General features: G+C 39.7%; 1 protein-coding gene and 1 long non-coding RNA gene across 15 annotated transcripts in view; one reads left to right on the top strand and one right to left on the bottom strand.

The window, feature by feature from the left end:
• The window catches only part of PIK3C2G (phosphatidylinositol-4-phosphate 3-kinase catalytic subunit type 2 gamma), a 370,973-nt gene that overhangs the window by 336,412 nt on the left and 10,185 nt on the right, over positions 1 to 24,376 (bottom strand). The window lies entirely within an intron of this gene.
• On the top strand, positions 21,887 to 24,183 carry LOC120408114. Its single transcript, XR_005600428.1, has 3 exons — positions 21,887 to 22,016; positions 22,813 to 22,991; positions 23,880 to 24,183. It is a non-coding gene; the product is annotated as an uncharacterized LOC120408114 (long non-coding RNA).

Below are 24,376 nucleotides of genomic sequence, written 5' to 3' on the forward strand. Positions count from 1 at the left end.
AGCATGGCAAGTCTCCTTCTAGAAGGGTTGACTCACCACCGGTGTGCCCCCTCATGGCTGGGCATAGCATAGCAGCTGTCTCTTCTCTAGCACCTTCTGTTGATGGTTATTCTGACCCTGTGGTGGCCTCCCTTCTTCTGATTCAGCCCTACACTCGGGTTGTGTTTTAGTCCCACTCTTCCAGGGTAAATTGAAAGTTCAACAAACAGGCCAATGTCTTTACAAAAGGTCTTTGACCTGACTCTTGGCCCTATGATGCTCACACCTCTCTCTCAGGGCTCTCAATCATTGGTATAAAATTCTCAGGGGCCTTCTACCATCTTTGCCCATAGCTGATAGGGGAATTGAGACCCTCCCACTGCATTGAGTCCAGAGACCCTTTAACCATTAATGCAGGTCTGCTCTGTAAGGCTCCTTGCTGTTGTCTCTCTGGACTTCTGCCTATCACAGTATGCCACAGCTGGCCTCTCTCACAGCCTCTCCAAGCTCACCCTTCTTTCAGGGACAGAATCTGAAGGGCTCTCCCCTGGAATCTCCTCCCCACCAAATTCCAAACAATGTACAAACATAAATCCACTTCTGCCCTTCCTAGGCTTGACTGTTTACCCGCTCTGCTCCTCAGTTTAATGCCCCCCAGACCTCTCCTCCTGGAAAGCCAGATCCTGCTTGTATCGGTGTTTCTCATCACTGGAGCCTGCTCCACGCCCCAGGGACTGACTCCACCCTCTGCCTGCTGCCAGACTTCTCTATTCCCCTGGGCTTCCTTCTTGACTCTCCTGGTCTCTCCACTCTCTGGTCCCAGAGAGTGACTGAAAAGTTTCTCCCTTCTGCTTCAGACTTCCTTTCTTTATACTAATCACCCAGAAGAGATTCATCTTCAATTGGGCCTGATCCACTCTCCAGTTGTGACAGGCAGGTTAATTGGCCTCATAGGCCCACATTAGCCCTTTCAGAGTCAGGATGACATATATACCCCATCACACTCCTTCACATTGTACAGTTAGTCAGAGTTTACACTGAGATGTGTGTAACAGGGGAAGATCCCATTCAAGTCCAAATATTACATGACAATCTTGGTATACTGTCTAGTGTCTGCTCTTTAAACAACAACTGAGAAGAGGCCACTGGGTTGCTAGAATTCCCCAAGGCTGTAACTACCGCAGGTTTTTCCTCCAACAGACACATGCAGGTCAGCTTGAGATTTTGTGGTATAATGATGCCACAGAAGGTTGGCAAAAAGAACATCTAGACAAGGGCTGGAAATACTAAGACTGGAAGCCTTTTAGCTAGACTTCAAAGGACTCCAGAAAAAGTGGGGCCATCTTGGGTAACCACGGTAATATGCACCCTTAATCCCTATAGGCTGCTGGCTTATTCCTTCTGCTCTGTACCTAGTGCTAGTGTTTATCAGTCCAACAAAAGTTTAGGGTGCTAAGGATGCCCACTTCCAAAAATCTCCCTTTTGAGTCTTGTATTATCATCAGACCATTATCAGAAAAGCAGGTGGACACTCACACTAGATTCAAAGTGGTAGAACAAGAAGTCGGTGTACCAGAAGGAGTTGGCAGAGACAGCTCATCCATGGAGGTGTGTATAGTAGGCATCAGGTGATGCGGGAAACAAAAAGAGAACAGTCACTATAGCTTATTTATAGAAGAGAGGGTCAAAGTTTTTTGGTGTGACAACCCACATCTAATATCTTAAAGGGCAGAGCAAATACCCTGAAAAAATTAGACCTGTGTGTATACATACAAAATTAGACCTGTGTGTTTGTGTGTGGATTCCCAGGAATAAAAAAATAGAGGGAGAAAGAAAATTACAAAACGGTCTGTTCAATGGAGAACATGTTTTCAGCAGCAATTTGAGCTAAAACGGAAATATACAAGTATGGCAGGAGCTGCAATGGGGTGATGCTGCACCAACTGGTGGTGTTTTCTTGGGGCGGGGGACAAAAAAAGAAATTGGGGTTTCCTGCAAAGAGGTAAGGAAAGACAGGCAGGAGCTGTGAGGTGAACTAAGCCAAGTGTACAGAAAGAGGGACTGGGAAAAAAAAAATGAAGGGATGAAACCTGTATTAACTAGCAGTAAAGCTGAAGCTATTGCTTTGGTATTATAAAGCACTATGCAGCAAACTCTGATCCTCTCCTTCATGGCTACAGAGAGACCTATATTTGCTGGAGAACCAATGTAATTCTGTTTTAGGGAGCTATGGGTAGAATGCCTGGAACCCATAAGACAAACGTGCACTCTTCTCATCCAAAGAGCCTAAAATCTATGAAGACTACTTTCATGCCACTGTTGAGTGAAATTTGAACGTATGATATGGATGTGCTCAGTGAATCTGCACACATGCAGATTTACTAGCCATTCCTCGTTGTGGATGAGGGAGAAGGGAACCACCACCATGGAGGTTACTACTGTGGTCATGAAGCATCTCTGGGGCAGCTTCGTGATGTGGGAGAAGATATTTTTTTCCTTTGGAAGTGCCCAGCACTCAGCCCATCTGGTTGTAACTCTGGGCAGGATTTCCTTTGGGCCTGCTCTGCAATCCACTGAAGTCAATGGAAAGATTCCTGTTGACTACAGTGAGCTTTGGATGCAGCATTAAATGAATCTTATAAGCACTAAGTTAACTTCAGATGGAAAGTGTCATGCAAAAGCCATTGTTTAAAGAAAACATGTATTGGTTCCAATGTAATTACATATGCTTTGATTAAATTATTGGGAAAGAAAACAATTATGCCTCTACTGCTGATCAGCCCAAGGAAGTTATTCTCTAGGGGGGAATAGACTAAAATGTATGGTGCTATTCAGTGATCACATTATGCAACTCTTCTTCCAGGTGTAGAAGCCAGAATGGCAGATACTTTCAAACTTTCTCAGCTGTTCAGCAGAAAAACGGCTGTCTTGCAAAAGCTATTTATGAGTCTGTGGGTCATATCCTCAGCTGGTGTAAGTCAGAGTAGCTTCATTACCAATGGAGTTATGTCAGTTTACACAAGCTGAGGATGTGGCAGTGTTTTGGAGACAGAAGAATTGTAGCAAGGGTTCACGAGACCAATTTACCTTTTACAATCACAGTAGCTATTTTGATTCTCAAGTCCAAGACATCTCTGAGTTGTAGTAATGATGATATATCCCCTTAGCCACAGGTGTGCACATTAAAGACAACTGTATATCAACTAGAAATGTGCAAACTTACTTTAGCTGATTTGGAACACACTTGAACATAGTGGGTTCAGAACCTTGACTTGGATTTAAACAGTAATGGCTTTGTCACAGCCAATGGGGGCTGCGGGAAGCAGCACGGGCTGAGCTTCCCACTGCTCCCATTGGCCTGGAGCGGCCAACTGCGGCCAGTGGGAGCCGTGATCGGCCGAACCTGCGGACACGGCAGGTAAACAAACTGGCCCGGCCCACAGGGGCTTTCCCTGGCAAGCCGCGTGCCAGAGGTTGCCAACCCTGGACTAGTTTCTAGGGAGGGTGGGGGAGGGGATTCTGGGAGTCTCAAAACAGAACAAGCTCCATAGTAGCTAGAAAACACATTTAAACAAAAAATGCAGTCATTTATTTAGAAAAAAATGGCTAATTTTGTGAACCTCTCAAGGAATACAAGACCTTTGTAAAACATCAAACTCTACAAGCTTAACTCAATCAGAATTTCAGAGTTCCTTTCAGGAATAAGGATAAAGTTAATTTCACAACAATTTGTCTGACACATGGGAGAAAAGAAGTCAGCAAATTTAGAATCAAGTTAATATTTGAAAAACCCTAATTTTATTCACTGTGCCTGATCGATTTCAAAGATATTAAAAAATCCTGGCACAAATTTTTTTCCTTGGGAAAGGGTATATGATGTCCAATACTTATATTGGGTCTTTTGTTCACCTGGGCATATATCTATGAGGCAGAATAGCAATATACATTTTCACTAGGACAAGAGCTAAGAAAGTTGGGTTCAAACAGTGGGCTAAATCTTGTGAATCCTTACTCTCGTAAGTATTGCCACTGCGAGCATGACTTAGTCCATAAGCTAGCATAAAATACCACACACCATCCTTCCTACAAAACACTTCTGTCTGCCAGGAACAACATATGTGACATCAGGTTAAAAAGAGGTTTCAGAAGGGTAGCTGTGTTAGTCTGTATCAGCAAAAACAATGAGGAGTATTTGTGGCACCTTAGAGACTAACAAATTTATTTGGGCATAAGCTTTCGTGGGCTAAAACCCACTTCATCAGATGCATGGAGTGGAAAATACAGTAGGAAGATATATGTACACACAGAGTACATGAAAAGATGGGGGTTGCCTTACCAATTCTAACGAGACAATTCAACACACAGTATGTACTAAACAGTAGCACCCAACACTGGGGGTGGTGGGGAAGAAAAATGGGGTCTAATTTTGCAAAGTTACAACCCATACAGCTTCTTTAACTTCAGTGTAACATACCTACGATGTGTATGTGGGATGGGATGTGTATATCTTGTGCAAGTGAGGACATCTTGCCATGATACTTAAGAGTGAGTTGGCAGCTATACTCTTAGCACAGTAAGGAGCATGCTACAGGGATGAAATCTGGTAGAATATGGGCATAGCGAGGTCTGAGAGTATGCTCCATCAGTTAAAAGAGCTCACCAGCAGAAGATGGGCCATGCAAATTTCTTCTGCTTAAAGGTGTATTAATGCAACTGGAGCAGTGCATTGTGGATGCTTGATGGAAGCAATTCCACCTTATTAAGCCAGAATGCCTCTTATGCCAAACATACAAACTGTGCTCTACTCTAACTGTGCCCTGATTTCCAAAGGTGCTGAGCATCCAGCAGCTCCCACTGAGACCAATGGAAGCTGTTGGGTTTCAAGCACTTTTGAAAGTCTGACAACTTCATTTAGATGCCTAAATGGGAAGTTTTCAGTGCTCAGCAATTTTGAAAATCTGGCCCTAAATCTATAGTTTATAATGTGGATTGAGACCTCCTTTAGGAGAAAAGGCCCTTTGGCCAGATTTTTCAAAAATGGTGCCTACATTTAGGGTCTTAAAAATCCTTATTGAGGAATCTAAAGAAGTGTGCTGATTTTCAAAGGTGCTGAGCACCCAATACCTCCCAGTGGAGTCAATGAGAGCTTCTAGGCGCTCAGCACTTTTGGAAATCAGGCCATTTATTCTAGGATCTTGCTATGGACTTAGGCATCTAATTTTAGGTGGTGACTTTTTAAACATCTTAGTCTACAAAATATAAGATACTGGGCCCTGTCTCAGGGTCCTGTGCAGGCTCTCCCACTTCTGGGCCTGCACCCTGTGTTTCAGCTGGTATTATAAAGAGTTTTCCACACCTCCTTTTGTTGGATCACCCCATTGTCTTTATTTACAGTGCTTGTGCAGTTCCCAGATCCCCCAACAGTTAGTGCCCCATAGACCCTCCCCAGGGTCTCCTTGCCCTTGAGACATCCTTGTTGGTAAGGAAACAGAGATTCTACCCTCCTGTCTCCTCCCATGCTAGCCTCTTCACTGAGGGTTGCCTAGGGCTTTTATAGCCCTCTCCTGCTCCAGCCCAGCTGTCACTACTTAGCTCAGTATGTTCCTCTGAGCCAGCCCTCATTAGGGCTTGCAGCTGGGCTCCCTGCGGCTCTACACCTGGCCTCCTGGCCAGAGAGCAGGCTGCAGCCAGCATTTTGGCAGGGCTTTAAAGGGGGGTTTACCCCTACCCTGCCACAGGCCCACACATAGTTCAGAGTGAAAATGAGGTCTCAGAAATAAGCGTGAATATCGTAACGGGAAGCCAGGTTTGTATGATTAACTGATAAAACCAGTCTTTGGTGTTATTAATGGAGCTCTTTGATTTTTGTTAAATAACTGTACAAACTAACACCAAACTTTGCAATGATGGTTCTGTATCAAGTTGACTGGAGTTCAAGAGGACAAATGGAAGGATAAGCACACCACAGCCCTATCTTCACGGGCAACACAGTGTATTTCACAATCGTGTTTGTTCATTTGAAAGAGCTTAACATGACTAAAAGTCCTCATTGCAGGCTAACGCGTTTGAAGCATGTGTTAGCTGTCTGAGTTGTAGCCTGGGTTCCTATCTAGTGCAGGAAGGGCTTTTCAATCACATTAAGAAAAGTCAATTGAGCTAGCACGACAGAAACACACACACTTTTTGCCCATTAAGACAGTACCCAAGAGCTACATGTCCTGTGGCACCCAGTATGACTGACTGTCCCAACCAAAAGCGTATGCATTTAAAACATAATGGGTTGCAACAGTGTAGACATTGTGGAAAAATATTCTTTGGTGCAACTCCACTTAGCTAAAAGTTACACCAGGGATAATTTGGCCATTTGGCTTCAGGTGTTCTGTTCTGTATATGGCTATTACCGTTCTCTTGGCACAAACCCAGATAAATCATTAGTACATGGATTTCCAGTGCTCTGCCAGCCTTTTTAGGATATAAGCACAAAGAAAAGAAAAAAACTTTGCTAACATGACAATAAATGTTTAAAGCCCAGTAAAATCTCCTAGTAACATTACTAATACAGAGCCAGCTTTCATGAACAAATAATGGAAATACAGGCTGAAATTACTAAGGCATTAAAGATTTTGCATAATTAAAAATATCATTTCATAACAGCTGTGATAAAAATTGCTATTTTCTTAGCGTAATTATCATTAGCAACTGGTATTTTATTGTATGTGCTTACTAAAAGTTCATTTTTGTGAAGGGAAAGTGAATTGAAAAGTGGCACGAGAAAGCAAAGGGTAGATTTTGGAACTATTAACACTATAAAACGCTGAGAAATTTTCCGTGTGTGTAAATTGGGTTTCTGAGAAGCACTCAGTCTGGACTATGGCTTTCCTACTTTGATATTCAAACTTGACTGGCAGAGTGAACAATCATAAGCTTCCAAGATTTTTTCTTCCTGCCCAGCTTCCTCCCTTTACAGTCTGGCTCCCACTCTTTCTTCATGTGGATTCTTCTTCCACTTTTAAACATAAAAATGGAAAAAAATCAGGTTGATGTAGTAGCAGATTTGTAGAAAATATGCTTAAACTTTAAATAAAATATTAACAACTAGTTAATGTCGGTGTCAACATATAAATCCTGGGAAGGGTTTCAGATTGTCACATATTTCCATCAGAGAAAAATGGTCTGGAAGGCAGAGGGGAAAAAACTCTTCTCTTCTGCTTGCATACATGTGGACAATGCAATACAATCTGGACCAATGCTAAGTCCCAGTGCTTACTGGCTCCCAAACTCAAAAGGAAAAGACCTGTAGAAAGTAACAGTGTTCATCCTCCTCCTGCCAAAGGCACAACACACTAGCATGTAAAGCCTTGTCTCTAGAGTACTCAAGGAATGCCAGGTGGCAGCCTTATATAATGCTTTTGCTGCAATCTTTATCTTCTCTGGCCTCGATGTTACAGCCAGAAGAGGTGTGGTTTGCCTGGGAGGTAACCAATGTGCGTGAGCTATATTGAGATAAAAACACAGCAAAGACAAGGCACTTTAATTTTACCATGAAGTAAACTAGGCAAGGTGAACCACAGGCAAGGGAATAGCTCACAATGCCTAGTTTTCCTTGTGGTAAAATTAAACACGCCTTGTCTTCACAGTGTTTTTACCGTGATATAGCTCATGCACATTAGTTACCCTGAGGTAAAAAACATACCTTTTCTTAGCAGCAAAGACAAGGCCATAGTCACTATTGCAACCATGGCCTTGGCAGAATAGAATATGAAATGATTTTGTGGGAGAAATCCCCGTAGCTTTAAAGGTGGAAATAACAAGGAACAGTATGAGCCTATTGAAGTCAAGGTGAGTTTGCTCATTGATTTCAATGAGGTCAGGATTTCACGGAATAAATTTTGTTATAAATAGCAACTTGTTAAATTTCACTGGAAGTTGAGAGGTCTCAGCACCTCTCAGAAGGTATTCCAGAATTTTGCAGGAGGAAGCTCATAAGGATTAATTAGATAATGTCTGTAAAAGGCTTTTGAAATAAAAATTCTAAAGAGAGTAAAAAGAACCTAAGGAATTTGGGAGCACAAGTCCCATTTGAAATCCTGTATGTGTTTTCGAAAGACTAAAAATTGCTACCAGTGCCTGTAAATCACACTAAGGTACAAATACTCCATGTGCTGGAGACTACTCTGTCTTCGGTACCTATATGGCTCCCATCACCATGGTATCAGAGAACCTTACAATCTTTAATGTATTTATCCTCAACAATATCTCTAGGAGTGTGTTACCCCTACTTTACAGATAAGGAACAGAGGCCCAGAGAGACTAAGTGGCTTGTCCAAGGTCACACAGAACATCTGTGCTAGAGCAGGGAAATGGAGCCTCAGGCTAGTGCCTAAACCACTGCACCATCTTCCCACTGCTCTGTGCTTCCACAGAACTCACAAACCCTCCAGCAGAATATCAAGCAATGATGGGCTCAACCAATGTAGAATCTCTGCTTAAATTTTTATTTTTTCCAACTCTCCCCCATCAGTACTGCTCAATATACAACAGGCTCCTACCTTTAAATTATGGATCTGATAAAAACTGTAGGACATGAAAAGACCTACTTACCTATCTGGTTCAGGTTCATCTACCAACAGATTCGATCCTGCCCCATTAAGCATGAGGTAAAACAATGCAAAGTTTAAAGGGGGGTTGGGGGATGGAGGAAAAAGCCTTCTCAGTGTCATGCAAAAGTAAGCTGAACACTTTTGAGGAAACAAATATAATGCAGTACAGTACTACTGAGATACCTTTGAATGGCCTGAGAATCAGGAATACCTCAGCGCCATGGAATCAATCTGATTTACAACTTAATAACTTTCTGTTTCCAGAAATAAAGCAAAGTTGTTATTTAATGGCTGAAATATGGCCATTTTCTCCAAATGCCAGTAATAATTTAAATTCATGACTTCTGTATTATTCATGTGGTCCAATTTAATATGAACAGTATTTCCGGCATTCAGTGTTTATGAGGAGTGTGTCTTCAGGGTATACCCTATTTTATGACAAACAGATGCTAGAAATAACTACCTGGTATTCCGCTGCTGTGAACTGGGAATTAAAAATAAGTCTTACAATTTTCTAGCCTAAGCAGGAGAGAACATAAGAATTTCCTAAAGAAGTTTCTAGGACACGTTAGACTATTTCTCTTTTCTTTCTAACACTTTCTCTCTCTTCACCCAATAGGCGATGTGCAGCTCCAAGTTTAAGCGATTCACGTGTTCACAAACAATGGGCAAAGCCCACAGTTTTAATATTGTTAGTTTGTACTTGCTTGCATCCCTCAACAGCTTCAAAGATGAATAGCAACCATTTCAATTAGCTAAAAGCAGGCCCGAGTCATCAAAGGGATAATGGGAGGGGCCAAACAATATTTTTTGCTTTTTCAGTGTGTGTGTGTGTGTGTGTGTAAATACAATGCTGTGAACCAAATTAATTCCCAGTCAGTGGTGTACATGGAGGAAGAATATGCCATCTACTTCTTTAGTACAGCAACTTAAAAAGCAACATTATGAAGATTGAATTTAGGTTGCTCAAAAATATACAATAAGAAAAGAGGGGGGTGGAAGGAAATAATCTTTTTCACCAATTCACAAACTGATTTCCTTCTGCTTCCACAGGCTTTTGTCTGCATCAAGAATGTATGTTTTTCAAATCAATATGGATTTATATAATTTTCCTGGAGGTTCTGTTTAGCACAATATTAATTAAAAATACAAATAATCAAATGTGCTGAACTAACTGCCTTGGAGAGTGAATTATTTTTTCAAATGCACAGAACAGGTACTACCACTACAACCAAAACAGCAACCACAGAAGCTTCTGTGAACTGCACTACCAATCAGATATGCCAAACCTGTGGGGAAAACACACAAATTGGGCTTGTTTTTGGCTTAATTGGCTTGTGAGTTGCTTGTTGGCTAGTAGCTTGTTGCTTTTTTTTTTTTTTTAAATCAGCTCCCGGCAAGTAGGGAAAAGTGGGGAGACAGTCAGGGGTGCATAGTCCCAGCCCACCACAGTCCCAGACTGCACGCTAGGGGGATCTAGTCACATGTGTTGGAGTTCTTAGGGACTGGCTTGTTTTGTCCTTGTTTTGAAAGGGGATTAGCTTGATTTTTGGCTTATTGTGAAAATCAAGGTGCTTATTTACTGTGTGAAAGTTGGCAACTGTGCTACCAACATACCTGAGTTCTAACATGGAATGAGGATTTAGTGGGAGAGGGGAGATCCTTATTAATGCTCATTGAAGTCTTGGCTTTGCTGTCATAGATGCAGCTTGTAATGGTGGCTTACATCATGTAGATACTTGTCAATCAGACTGGGCTAGAACTATTCACTCATTTAAGATAGAACACTGAAATGTCTTCAAATGGGAACAAATACAAGTCAATATGGACTTCAGATTGGATCAAACTAGTAGGTCTTAGTGTGTAAAATTATTTCATCCCATCTCAGGTTCCCAAAACCATCCAGTCCTCACTGGTAATGTTAGCCTTTATTTCACTATTTTGGTAGTCAATATCAATAAAATAAGTTTCTTGGGATTAAGATAAATAATAAAGTATAGTAATTTAACATAATTGTCACCTAGAGTGGTCATAAAATGGGCTCCCTTCCCCCAGGAAAATGTTGACTATCCAGCTGAATAAAGCCATTTTGGGGTTTTCAATGTAAGAAAAAAAAATCAAAAGTTTCTGAGAAAAGCAGAAGTTTTCAGCAGAAATTTGCATGACATCAAAAAAACCCAGTTTAACATCAACAATAACTTTGATGGAAAAATTTTGGCTAGCTCCAATTATGATATTTACTATCCATAATGAAAGTCAGAAATTGTTTTTGAAGATTCACATTTCAGCATTTTCTAGCAAAATGAAAAAATGTTATTTATTTATTAAAATTCTACAAAGAGTAATCACCACTATTTGATAGGTGCATTTGTTGCAGTACATGACATTAAGATACCATGGGCCAGATCCTCAGCTGATCTTAACTGCAGAAAGGCACTAAACTCAGCATTTTATACAAATGGTGAATCTCATCTCACCATATTTTGTGACAAAGATAATAAGAAAAAAATTAAGAAATTATTTTATTGCATATACTATAAATTTAAATAACTATTCCTTCTCCACAGTATTAAATATCTATGTCTGTAAGAAGACACAGATTTGTTCCCAAGTGACATAGTCAGCTAGTTACAGTACAAACTTATCCAGTTTTAAATTTTCCTTTTCTATTTCCCATTGTCCTGTTTCTGATGGGCTGAAAATAATACCAGTACAGATAATACCAAGTCAGGTTAAGAACTGATAACTATACAATTAGTTTGAAACGTGAGCATAGTGAGACTTAATGTTAACAAATATTTAGTTCATACATATTAATGAACCCAGTCATGTTTATCTTGTTCATTGTATCTCATAGTTATTGCACCAGGTTCATCTAATACAGTACAGCAGTGTTAATCTTTTACAGCTCATTCATTGTATCAAGGTGCAAGATAGTGTGGTAGTTCAAGTAACAGGCCAATGGGTTATACTTCAAGCATATTACAATGACAGCTGTATACTGTATTAGATAATTCAATACAGTAACAGGAAAGAGAGGCAACACTGACACAAGTACTGTATATCAGGCACAAGGTTTTAGTTTTTTTAGAAAATAAAGGGGTTACAAATTCAAATAGGAATAAAAATAATAATTTAAAAACCAAAAACCATCAGTGTACGTATTCTTTAGTAGTTTTGGTAATGCAAACAACAGCATTATGCTAGCACAGGAGAACTAGAGAGCAATGTGGACTACAAAGTGAAATTGACGGGTGTGGAAAAAGTAAACAAAGGGCATCATACAAGTAAGGGGGGAGGAGAGGAGGAAAAGCCCTCTTATGGCATTTGATCATTCTGTGCAGGTCGTCTGTGCTCTACTGTATAATTTTTAAGCTTTGACCAGTCTAGTTTTTAAATGTCTGAAACGATGCTGTTTTCTCAACTTCACTTTGGGGTTAAGACCAGATACATTGTAGACGATAAAATGGGAAAGCATCTACTCTGGATTTTCATTTGGCTGGTTTCAAGAATGTGCATGCTGATTTCAAAGAAACAGTGCTTCATTATTCACAAATGGTTCCAAGTGTTGACCTACAACCCACCAAGATTCAAACATTAGTTGTCTGCAAACTTCTCTGGAAAAGTTTACATCAGGGGTGAGCGTGACTTACAAAAATCATATCCAGATTAGGTACTGCCTATGAATTCACATGACTTCTCAGATCTCACTGTCAATGTTTACTCAAAGCTCTACCAAACCTGACCTGTAGATTGCACACAGATCAAGAATGAAGCTTGTAATGATATTTGCTTGCAGTTATGTCATTCAAGTACCAAGGATGTGGCTTCTGGGTGATGGAGAAAGATGGAGGGTAGACCTGGAACAAGCAAGAGAAGCTCACTGCTGTGTTCCCGGTGCTTAATTCATGCCAAGGCTCCTCTAGGCTTGGCAGTTCATAGCTCCAGCACCTCTAGGCTTGCTGCTTCATTTATGAATGTAAAAAAATTGTTTGAGTCCCGACACCTAATTGCTTGAGTCCCAGAATCTCTTTTATTACAAATTAAGCACTGTGTGTTCCCTAGTAAATACTTATTGTTTAAGACAGATCATGGTTCCATATATTATAACAGAGCAGAGGACAATCACAATTTTAGGAAATAATAAAGGTGAGGCAGTGGCAGATGCCTTCACCTTCCCTACGGCAAGGTGCCACAGATGCACCAAAGATTAAACTAAGTTTTGGGTAAAATGTATGTAATACCCAAAATTGAAGTAATGGAAATCCAAGTCACTCACATCCACCTATTCAAAAATGTTCACATATCAAGGGGCATCTGAATAAAACCCCTGTTGGGATATGGTACTTATAAACTAACAAGAAACAAGAGACCATGTGCATCCTGGCATTGTAGCTAGTAAAAATATTCTGTTCACTTACATGGAAAGTCTGGGCCCCAGACAATAAAGCTAAGAATGTGTCTTTGAAAGTATGATACCTGCCATTTCATTTGAGACTTTTGCCTCTGTGGTACAAGGCTCCTGCCATATTTAGATACATATGTTTCAATATTTCAGTGCATCACCTCCTGTCTTTTTCAGGCATGTCATTCCATTTTAAAGCTAGTCAAAATTTCTCCATAAAGGCTATTTTTCTTGATGAAATATGGCCTTATTTTAAAAAGAAGAAAGAAAGAAAGACCACAAGGAAAAGTATTTCCCACTTCATTGTGTGTTCCAATATTTCAGTGAAAATCACAAATGTTACCAAACGAACATTTTTTGCTTTTTGAAAAACTGAATATTTTTCAGTTAGTTTTGGTTGAAAGACCAGAAGATTTCCAAGAAAAAAAAAATTGAATGAAAATTTTGCCTCTCAAACTTTTTCAGAAAATATTCACCATTTTCTGTTCATCTGTACTAAATTCCTCTTTTAGTCTTTGTAGGCATTATATAAACTCTATATTTTTTCTCTTTTACCATTATGAGAACTTTTAAAAAAAAGTTAAAAGGTCTTATTTAAAAATACTTCATGCATGTACACTGTATGATTATAGGTTTGAGGTTGCTTTTAGGAGAATAAATGAACCCTTTTCAAAACTTTTAAAATGCCTTTTCTCTTTAAGGTAAGAGAAAATAGTCAGAAAGTAGCACGATGCGAGTAACCTTTTGTAAGTGATAATCTTAAAAGCTGCTGCTTTGCCATTAACATAAAAGTAAAGGTTCCTTTAAAACAACATGGATGTTTTAATCCTACAGATAGGTGCCATATTTGTACCACTAGAAACAAAAGCCCTCTGTTTATCCGCAGACAAAATTACAATAGAAGGAATGCTTTCTAAGGTTGAATCCTGGATCTCTGTCCTCTCTGCTGAGACTGTTAACAAGAGGCTCAATTGCTGTGGTGACTGTGCTGATGTGGAAACCATTATTATATCGGAGGACATTCATACAAACCAATGAAAGGTTACTATATAGTAATGATGATATTTGGTCAATACTGATTGACCCTGGAAGGTGCTCTGATACTACAGTGATGAGGGTGGCATAAGAACCTATATGGATTGGAAGAGACAACACGGAGAAAATTTTTTATCAAATAACCAATACTCTGAGTCATCCAAACCCAGAAAGTCAAGTTTGATGCACAGAATTCCATGAGAGTGTATCGATATCCCTCAACTCAAGTTTCATTTTTAAGAATTATTGTTTGCTTGATTCAGCAGTCATGTTTCATTCATACAAGGATAGTTTTCTACCAGCATCAGAACCAAAAGCCTGTTCTGTAATAATATCAAAGGCCAAGTGGTGAAAAAAAACACTTCATGCTTCTAAGAGACTCGTGACTGAGTAAGTGGTAATTTAATTTTGTGTCACTCAGGAAGCAGGGATTAAAGTATTGCCTGTAAACTGTAATGCTATAAATTAACAAAATGACAAAATTAACATAAAAGGTTTAAACAGCCACATTTACAAGTACAGCCAGTCATTGATATGCCTACAACTTTCATGGAGAAGCAAGTAAGTGCCTCAACGTAATTCAAAAGTTTTGGGCCTCTTTATAAAAGCTGTATGCTATTCAATCCCTGAGGCTAGACCTTCCCCCAACCATCACAGCGACCTAGTGGGAAACAAAAGGCCCTTCCCTTTAGGAACTTTTTAATTAATTAGGATGACATTCTGAAATGTAATAACACATGTCACCAGTGTTATTCCCTAACCACTGTCTATAGTAAGCAAGTCAAATCAGCTATCCCAGCAAACCTGCTTGCCCCAGAAGTAGTCACAGCTGCAAGAAAAATAGAGATTTAGAAGGGCTGTTCTCTAGCTTTCTTGCTGAACTAGAACTAGTGAATCAGATTCCAAGCCAGAGTACAGCACCTACCCCGGTGTCCCGCTACAAAAGTCAGTTCTGCTAGGAACTAAGAGACATGGTTAATAAAGTATATCTGCTTGATTACTGAGGACACAGGGAAAATATATAAGCAATACAGAATAGAAGCTACCCAGATACAAAATAATAATAATAGTCAGGTTTAGCCATATGGAGTTTTGTACCAGTTTAACATTAAGGTGAGAATTTAAACCAGTTTAGTTAAGCCACTGCAACCCCATATGTGGACACACATTCAATTTTAAGAGTGGTTTATTTCAGTTTATCTCAAATCATTATTAACAGATTTAAACTATAACCAAAATAAGGCACTCAGACTGGAATAAGAGTGTTCACATCTGGGTTTGCAGTGGTTTCACTGTGCCAGTTTAGGTAAATTGGTATAGATTTGCGTGTAGACAACAGCTGAAATTCAGAACACTACACTTGTACTCCAATTTCAGCTTCCTCTCTCCCTTTTACAAACAAAATTTATTTATGATAAAGTATATTAAAAACACCTCACTGAATTTGGCTTATAAAGGTGATGAAATGTTATTCTATTGTTCTGCTTACTCTGTTTGACAATGGGCAGAAATAAGACTGACTTACACCTTGATAACTGTTCAGCTCTCTGCCAGGGATGAAATAATTACCTTTTCAACAACATTCTTCATTTTTAACTTGTTTAAATATCAGCTGTAACTACAGCTGGTCAAATTTTTTTTGAATGACGAGTTTTTTATGGCAGATGGGGAAATAGATGCATGCAAAATGGAAACAAATTTGAGATTTTTCATGAAATCATCTTTCAGCCAGCTCTGAGATAGAACCCATAGATATCCCAATGATGATTTCTAATGATATGTGTTAGTGGGTAAGCCTAAGTCCTGTCATCACAATCACATGATTTGCAAGTAGGCTTTTGAAATACTGTTTTCAATGGAACAACCCATGTATAGTGAGTGGCGTAGAATACCTGCAGTGTTCTATTCTAGAGTTGGCTGCATTTCAATGGTAAGCAATTAATTCCAGTATGCAAAGTCCAAGTTCCAAACATGGGATGGCTAAATTTGTGGGAAATCAACTCTGTACGTGGACACAAATTGGCACGTCAGTGGATATTTGAAAGACTAAGGGTATGGCTACACTGGCGATTTGCAGCACTGGAAAGCCTCCACCAGCGCTGCAATTAGTAAGTGGCCACACCTGCAGGGCACTTCCAGCGCTGCAACTCCCTGGCTGCAGCGCTGGCCGAACACCTCACTCAGCATGGGGAATAAGGATTCCAGCGCTGGTGCTGCAGCGCTGGTCATCAAGTGTGGCCACACACCAGCGCTGTGATTGGCCTCCAGGGTATAAGGTGTATCCCAGAATGCTTTTATAAATTACTCTCTCTGTTTTGTTATGCAGCCTCTCTTTGTTTTGTTGTGAACGAGCTCCGTGCGGAGCTCCGTTGCCGTTGCAGTTGCCGCTTATCTAAAAAACAAACAGAACTCCTGTTTGCTGTGATCATCTGTACCTGGCTGTAAACAATCACATGAGATTGCAGGCAGGGAGGGAATGAAACAGCGGGGAGCCGTGTTGGCTGCAGGCTGTTTGCAATTAAGAGTTAAGACTAAGGGGTTGGAAACATGTTCTGATTTTTCAAGTCAGGAAGCTAAACACACAGTGTTGGCTCCAAAAATCCACTCTCTCTCTCCCCCCGCTCCCTGTCACACTAGACCCCACTCCACCCCCCTCTTTTGAAAAGCACGTTGTGGCCACTTGAATGCTGGGATAGTTGCCCATAATGCATCACTCCCAGCAGTGCTGCTAATGCTGCAAATGTGGCCACACACCAGCGCTGGTAGCTGTAAGTGTGGACACACACCAGCGCTGCTCCTACACAGCTGGATGACCAGCGCTGCAAACTACCAGCACTACAAACCGTAAGTGTAGCCATACCCTAAGTGTCCCAAACGTGGAACTGAGACTCTCGATTCAGATACCCAAGTCCAAAAATTGTATTTTCCATCTCAAAAGCTCTTTGGGAGAAGAGAAGCTAAATCTGTATATGAATATATCACTCATTATTATAGTTACATTGAACTACCTTATGGTTAATTGGCCCAAAATTTAAATGGAGAACTTCTTTCTAATTAAATTGAACCTATTTCTATATCTTCCAGTTTGGAAGCTCTCTCTGAGGTGTAGAAGCCAACCACTTGTTCTGTATATGGCCAGTCCATTCAACAAAAAGTCATTTTTATGTCATAGATTCCAAGGCTAGATGACTTTCCCCAAAATAATTCCTGGAGCATCTCTTTTAGAAAAACATCTCATCTTAATTTAAAAGAATGGAGAATCCATTGTAGCCCCTGATAAATTGTTCTAATGGTTAATTACTGTCCTTGTTTAATATCTACGCACCTTATTTTCAGTCTGAATTTGTATGGTTTCAACTTCCAGTCATTGAACTGTGTTATATCTTTCTCTGCTATGTTGAAGAGCCCACTATTAAATATTTGTTCCCCATATAGGTACTTATAGACTTAATCTTCTTTTTGTTAAGCTAAATAGATTGAGTTCTTTAAATCTACCCCATATAACATGCTTTCTAATCCTTTAATCATTCTCATGACTTTTTAAAAACCCTCTCCAATTTATGAGCATTGTTCTTGAATTCTACCATTTCCATCTAGTAACGGACCAATGCCAGAGGTACTAGAATTGGACACAGCAGTCACACTAGTGCCAAACAGAGAGGTAAAATAACCTCTCTATTCCTACTCAAGATTCCCCTGCTCATGCATCTAACCATTGAATTAGCCCTTTTAATCACAGTGTCAAATTGGGATCTCATGTACAGATGATTATCCACCAGGACCCCCAAATCTTTTTCCAGAGTCACTGCTTCCCAAGACAGAGTCCCCCATCCTATAACTATGGCCTACATTCTTTGTTACTAGATGTACACATTTACATTTAGCTGCTTTGAAACACATACTGTGATCCAGATCACTCTCAGTAACCGGTCCTCTTCATTATTTACCACTCTGCCAATTTTTGTGTCATCTGCAATCTTTACCAGAGATGATTTTATGTTTTCTTCCAGGACATTAATTAAAGTGTTACACGGCATAGTGATAAAAATAGATCCCTGCAGCACCCCACTGGAAAAACACCCATTTGATGATGAATCCCTATTTATGATTCCATCAGCTAGCCAACCTTTAATCCATTTAATGAGTGCCACGTTAACTTTATAGAATTTTAGCTTTTTAATCAAAATATCCTGTGGTATTAAGTCAAATGCCTTACACAAGTCTAAGAATATTACATCAACACTACTACCTTTATCAACCAAATTTGTAATCTTATCAAAAAAAGACACCAAGTTAGTCTGACAGAATCTATTTTGTACCTAAGTTAGCATCAATTTTTAGTTCCGTGATTTAGATACTCTGTATCTGTCAAGACAAGGTCTAACATAATTTTAGGGGTTTGAAGTGCCAGCAAGGTATGGAGAAAAAGGTGTCTCTATATGATAGGGAAGCAGCAGCATATACAGTGATTCAATGATTAGTTAAGTGTGGAGGGCCAGGCCTGCAGCTGAAGTTACACCAATGCCTCCTCTGTAGGGAAGGGAAAGAGTCCAAGAATTTGCTTTTGAGAAGTCCGAGGAAGCTTTCTTTGGGCAATAATCTGACAGCTAAGTTCCTCAGTGGCTAGATGGAAGGTTGGTCCCCCGGAAGTCTGGCTGCTGATCCCTTGAAACCATTTCTTAACTTCAGGTAAATATAAATGTTTTGGAATGTTCATGACAGCACGTGTGTGAGAGTGTGTGCATCCACTTAAGATCTAATAAAAATGTAGTTTTAGGTGAAAGCACTCTGGTTTGTATCAATTATATATCAGATGGATGAGCTTTGCCGCCATTGATTTATTCCTGTCACTGCCTGGCGAGAAACAGTTAAGTAACCACTGCTTTGGGTTCTGAAAACCCTGGGTAACAGCACCACTCACATGAGTAAGGGATGCAAGATTGGACACCAACTTGATAAGTTATCTAGTTTTGTTCTCTTCACCATTTATACCAGCAAAAAGAAGTTATCCATTCGCATGGAGAAGCTTGCTCTGGGTAAGCAGCCCACACAACATAGCCATTTCACCGTCCTGGTTTATAGAGCTTTACACTCTTGAAGTTTATTTCTTGTCACTGTCACAGACAAAATCCAAATGTGTAAATTGAACTTTTTTTATGAATACTTAAAATATAATCACATCTTCTTTATGGGTCTTCTGCTAGTTTAGTCACATTAAGATTCCCTCTTATGAATGTTCAGTATGAAGAAAATGCTGCTAACCTGTCACAATAAACTTATTGTCTGAAACCCTACAGGAAAAAAAAAAGGGTAACATTTGCCTAAAACCTGGAAAAATATAGTTTATGGGAGAAGATATCTACCAGCAGCTGTAAAATGGTCATAAAATAAAATTGGAATTTATATCAAAATCACTTGATACCTTAGGGCTTTTGTATCTCTGCATAGTTTACCCTGAGAGATTTAGTAGTAGAGTTTTATGTTAACAAGCTGAAAGTTATAGCATAATTGTCAGTAATATTACCTTTTTCGCAGGAGGAGGTACATTTGCCTATATATCACTCTATTTAAATAGCAAAATAGTAACCCCCAGAAGGTGCAATATCAAATGCTACTGGCAATAGCTGGGTGGTTACAGATCCATCAATCATCTTTACAGAGTTCAGTTTAAATCCATGGAACTTGTTGCCAGGGGATGCTGTGAAGGCCAAAAAGTATAACTGGGTTAAAAAAAAGAATTAGATATGTTTATGGGAGGATAGATCTATCAATGACTATTAGCCAAGATAGTCAGGAACACAACCCCATGCTCAAGTCCCTAAACCTCTGACTGCTAGAAGCTGGGACTGAACAGCAGGGGATGGATCACTCAATAAATTGCCCTGTTCTGTTCATTCCCTCTGAAACATCTGGAACCAGCCACTGTTGAAAGACAGGCTACTGGGCTAGTTATATCATTGATCTGATCAAGTATGGGCATTCTTAGGTTCTTATATTTTTTTGTAAACAGAATTTTATTGTGGAAAATGAGTTGAGCAGTATGTTTTCCAATTGGGTTCCCTACTGTTCAAGGGGCATCTGATATTCATTTTCAGAGAAAGGGAAAAAATTTACATGTGCACATATACTTTTTTTTTTGGACAGAACAGAGGACAGAAGGCAGACACAGATGCTGTTAACAGTGAAGTGCAAAGAATTCAATGCTGGGAGATACCTCATCGTCAATAACGAACAGGGCTTACAATGACAAATTAATTGCACAGACTTTGGAATGAAGCTTAGCTGTTGTCCTGGGTGATATGTTTATCTACCTTGCAAAAATCTCATATCACTTTTCAAATACAGTGCAGTTGCACCAATGCTAATAGCAGCACAAGGCTAGGGTAGACAAGCCTCAGGAGACCCAGGGATGCAATAATTAGGCTGATTTATGACTGAGTAGAAAAGAGCCAGAATCTTGTAGCTTAATATACTAGGATCCATTTTACATCATGATGTAAGTGCATGGACAAGTTAAGAAATAAACTATGAACAAACTAACCTGAGTAACCCACTGTTGATCATGAGATCTACTTTTCTAATCCCCTTGAACCAGCACATGCCTTTAATTAGGAGTGGACACAGTCAGCCAGCACTTGGAGAGAGAGGAATAAAAGCTCTATAAAAGAGTTCCAAGCCCATTCGTTCTTCCCCACTGAGCATCACCTACAGGGTGAAGCAATTTTGGTTATAATATACAGATTATAGAAGAGTTCTGTAGAATAAATCAAACCTAAATGGAATTATATTTCCCATGGCCCCAGAGAACCTGATGATTTTGTCTCAGCTACAGTCAGACTAGGACTGCCTTTAACTAGGATTTGATGAAGCCTATTAGCCTAGGATTTGTGGCTGCTTGTTTATAATGGGACCAGAGCCAGCTGGGTAATATATTTATAAGTAGGAGTGGACTAGGATGGGTTTATTTGGTGCCAGCTACTACTGCCACCCATGAATAATGCCATCTGGAAGCCGGCTGGTAACTTTTGAGAAGAATTTCTTAAACAAAAAGCCCTGCGTTGTTTCAGAGATCTGTGCTTATCTAGCAACATAGTAGGATAAAAGACCCTAACAGAGGGGAAGATGGGGGAAAATATACTTCTCCATATCATCTGCACAGGATGCAGATAGTTACATTAGGACTTCCACAAAGGTGCATGCCTGTAGATTTGATTGTTATTTTATCTATTTTTTGTTTAATGTCAACTGAAAGGCAGAGTTGCTAATTCAGTGTCTGCCTATATTTTGCGTAGGGGGTGGCTTTGGATTTCTTTCAGCAGGTGTATGGCGGCTTCCATCCAAGAGTTTAGTAAAGGAGCAGGGAAGCTGCTAAGTGGTCTCAGTATGTGCACTAGGGGTAAGAGAAGTTTGGGGTAAATATTGCTTAAAATGTTCATATTCGTATAAATTTAGGCTATAGAAAGGTGTGCTGTGGAGGGTGGGGGGTAGGAGGAAAGAACTTTTAAAAGAAAGAAATGCATGGAAAAGTGGTGGGTGCAAACACCTTAGTAGAAAACCTGCTAACAAAACCAAACATAGAATGTTTGACTTCAAATGTTTCATGCTTTGAAAGGAAGAAAAAAAAAACACAATGAAGTTGTGTCTGCTTAGGCATAAATTTAGCCTCACATCACGGTGTTGCCCAGTATTTTGCTGGCATTTCCCCACTGTGAATCAGGAGTGAAACTTCAGAAATACCTTGTGAACAGGTGTCCATCAGCTCCTGCAAACTCAGGCTGATTAGCCCTTTCGGTGAACTATACAGCACACACAATCCACCAGGGAACCTTAGAAATTATATTTATTATTGTTTTTTCCTTAATTCCAGGTACAACACTGAATAGTAGCAGGTGGACAGAGGCCCCTTCCTGAGTCAGCCTTTTATACAGTTTGCTTTCTTCTCTGGGTTCACCAGTGGGTGAGATAATTACTTCATTAGCTCATCAGGCTCCCTGCAGGTATGAGTGATCCTTTCTACCCTTCCAATACCAATCAAGCTCTCTCCTACTGTAACCACTCCTGGTGCCCTGGGTGATCTAAGTGACCAGGGTACTGGCCTCCAAAGGGCTCTATTTGTAGCTGCTAAGAGCACCCTGTCACACCTCTTTCTTGTTCCTTTAGGCCTTCTCCAAGTACTGAGCATACTTGACTCTTCCCATAAGTTCTAGTAGAGTCACAGCCTGATCAGGCTGTTGTCACACATTTTCCACCATGTCAAACCACATTTTAAGGGAGTCTGTTGCTTGGACACCTCCTTTTCCATTCCAATAATAACAACAGCCCTACTGCTGCAAACATTTACATAAGCGCATACCTTTAAGCATGGAAATAACTCCAATGAAGACAATAATATGCTTAAATTCCCCTGTACTTGCACCTATATACAGCACTTTTTACTTCCTATCCTAAACTTTCTCTAATATTACTGTACTCTGTTAAACAAGTGATACTTTCCAACCGAGAGGCAGTTATATTTCCTTGGTGATTGGCTGCCATTCCTGGATAGCTTACAAAGCACTGTGGAAGGAATGGTGTTATATACAATGCTACAATAATTACTGTGTTATGAACACTTTTAAAACTGTTCATAAAAGGCAGCAAAGTTCATTAAACCATTATTTTATAAATAATAGTTCCTGCATTTGTTACATCTAAAAAAAATCCCTCCCCACCCCCAAAAATACCAACACTTCAGGGTTTCTAAAAGGGATCAAGAGATTACCAATCACCTCTTCCCACCATCTTTATCCCCAGGGTCATTTAAAAAGCAGCAGCATTCCTAAACAGAAGTTTTGGGGAGCAGAAACATGGCTGATGCCATACCCAAAATAAGTGAAGGACACAGGATGTGTGTGGAAAAAGTAGCTACCCTTACTCATGAGTAATACCTTACTTCTCAAGTAATCAACAGAACTAAGAGTAAGCTACTGAATGTGAGTAAAGATGGCAAAATGTGGCCCTAAATGAACTGAAAATCTTCTCAGCTATAAAATGAGTTCATCTGCAAGTAATTTAATTTAGTTATTTGAAAAAGCTTAGAAGGGTGCTGCATGGCATTAGGTATCTGAGACCTATCACAGAAGCAATCAGATCATACTGGACACCAGCTGTGCATCAAGTAGATTGCTTTTATCTATGTGATAAAAACCTTGTAGAGTGTGAACAATACTGGGCATAAAATGTAATATTTTAATGAATGACATAAAAGATGAAAAGAATGAGCAGGAGAACTGGCAATTTAGTCAAAAGATGAGAAGGAAGAAAAAAAAGCCTCCAAACATGACATTTTACAGTAAGCGGATTTTGCAATGAACAGAAATTTGAGATGGGGGATGCTCCTGCATCACTTGGCAGAACAAAATAATAAAAAAAAAGTTAACACATTTTGGACCGGTTTCAGACCTGGTGTAAGTGGGTGAAACGCCATTAATTTCAATGAAGATGCAAAATTGGCCCTTTTACTGTAATCTACATCAATAGAGAAAAGCATAAAATATAAAGGCAGCTATATGCCTAATGGTTTATTTCTTTTATGAGGCTCCTAGCAGGACATTAATTTCAGATTATGTCTTTGGTGAGCCATCTAGCAGGACATTAATGATGGATGGGAACCCAATAAATAAAATGATTGTTATTACTACTACTTAGAGTTGCCTACCAGTATCAACTGCTATCATTTTAATGTTTGGAAAGTTAGGATTCATTTAGGAATTTCACATTTCATCATACATACTCTCTACGAGTATTAGTATTTTTTGTGCAACCAGATTAAAACATTCCTAATTTCCATTTCAGTGCTTACATGTTGTTTCTCATTTCAGGAGTTGTACATGTCCTGGAACTGCATGAATGTCCTTTTCAAGCATAGGCCAACAAAAATATACCAACTGGTTTGGAAAAAATAAGAATAAACCCAAGTTCAAATTGACCAGAAACCCAGCCTTTTGTAAAGTCTGAAAATTTTTGGATCCATATTCCACCCTCAACCGCTACATTTAATTTTCATTTGTTTCTACATTTCCTTGCACATGCCTAAAAAGCTTCCTAAAATATCGCCACGCTAATGTTTCCTGCTTAGTCAGTTAGTAGTGGGGTTTTGGGGGATGTGTGGTTTTTTGCACTGAAAAGGAGCCCAATTCTGATTCTAAATTTCATTTATCTGTACAGTCTCACACCAAAACTCCAATGTTACATGCATACTTGTCAATTTGATTCAATTACTCTTAGACCCGAGGGCTCAAAATATGTATCCAAGTTCCAAAATTTCAAGCTGTTTGGATTTGGCCCATTATAGCGTCAGAGTGGAGCTGCAAGTAGG

Source organism: Mauremys reevesii, linkage group 1 (genome assembly GCF_016161935.1).
Source record: "Mauremys reevesii isolate NIE-2019 linkage group 1, ASM1616193v1, whole genome shotgun sequence".
Taxonomy (NCBI): domain Eukaryota; kingdom Metazoa; phylum Chordata; order Testudines; family Geoemydidae; genus Mauremys; species Mauremys reevesii.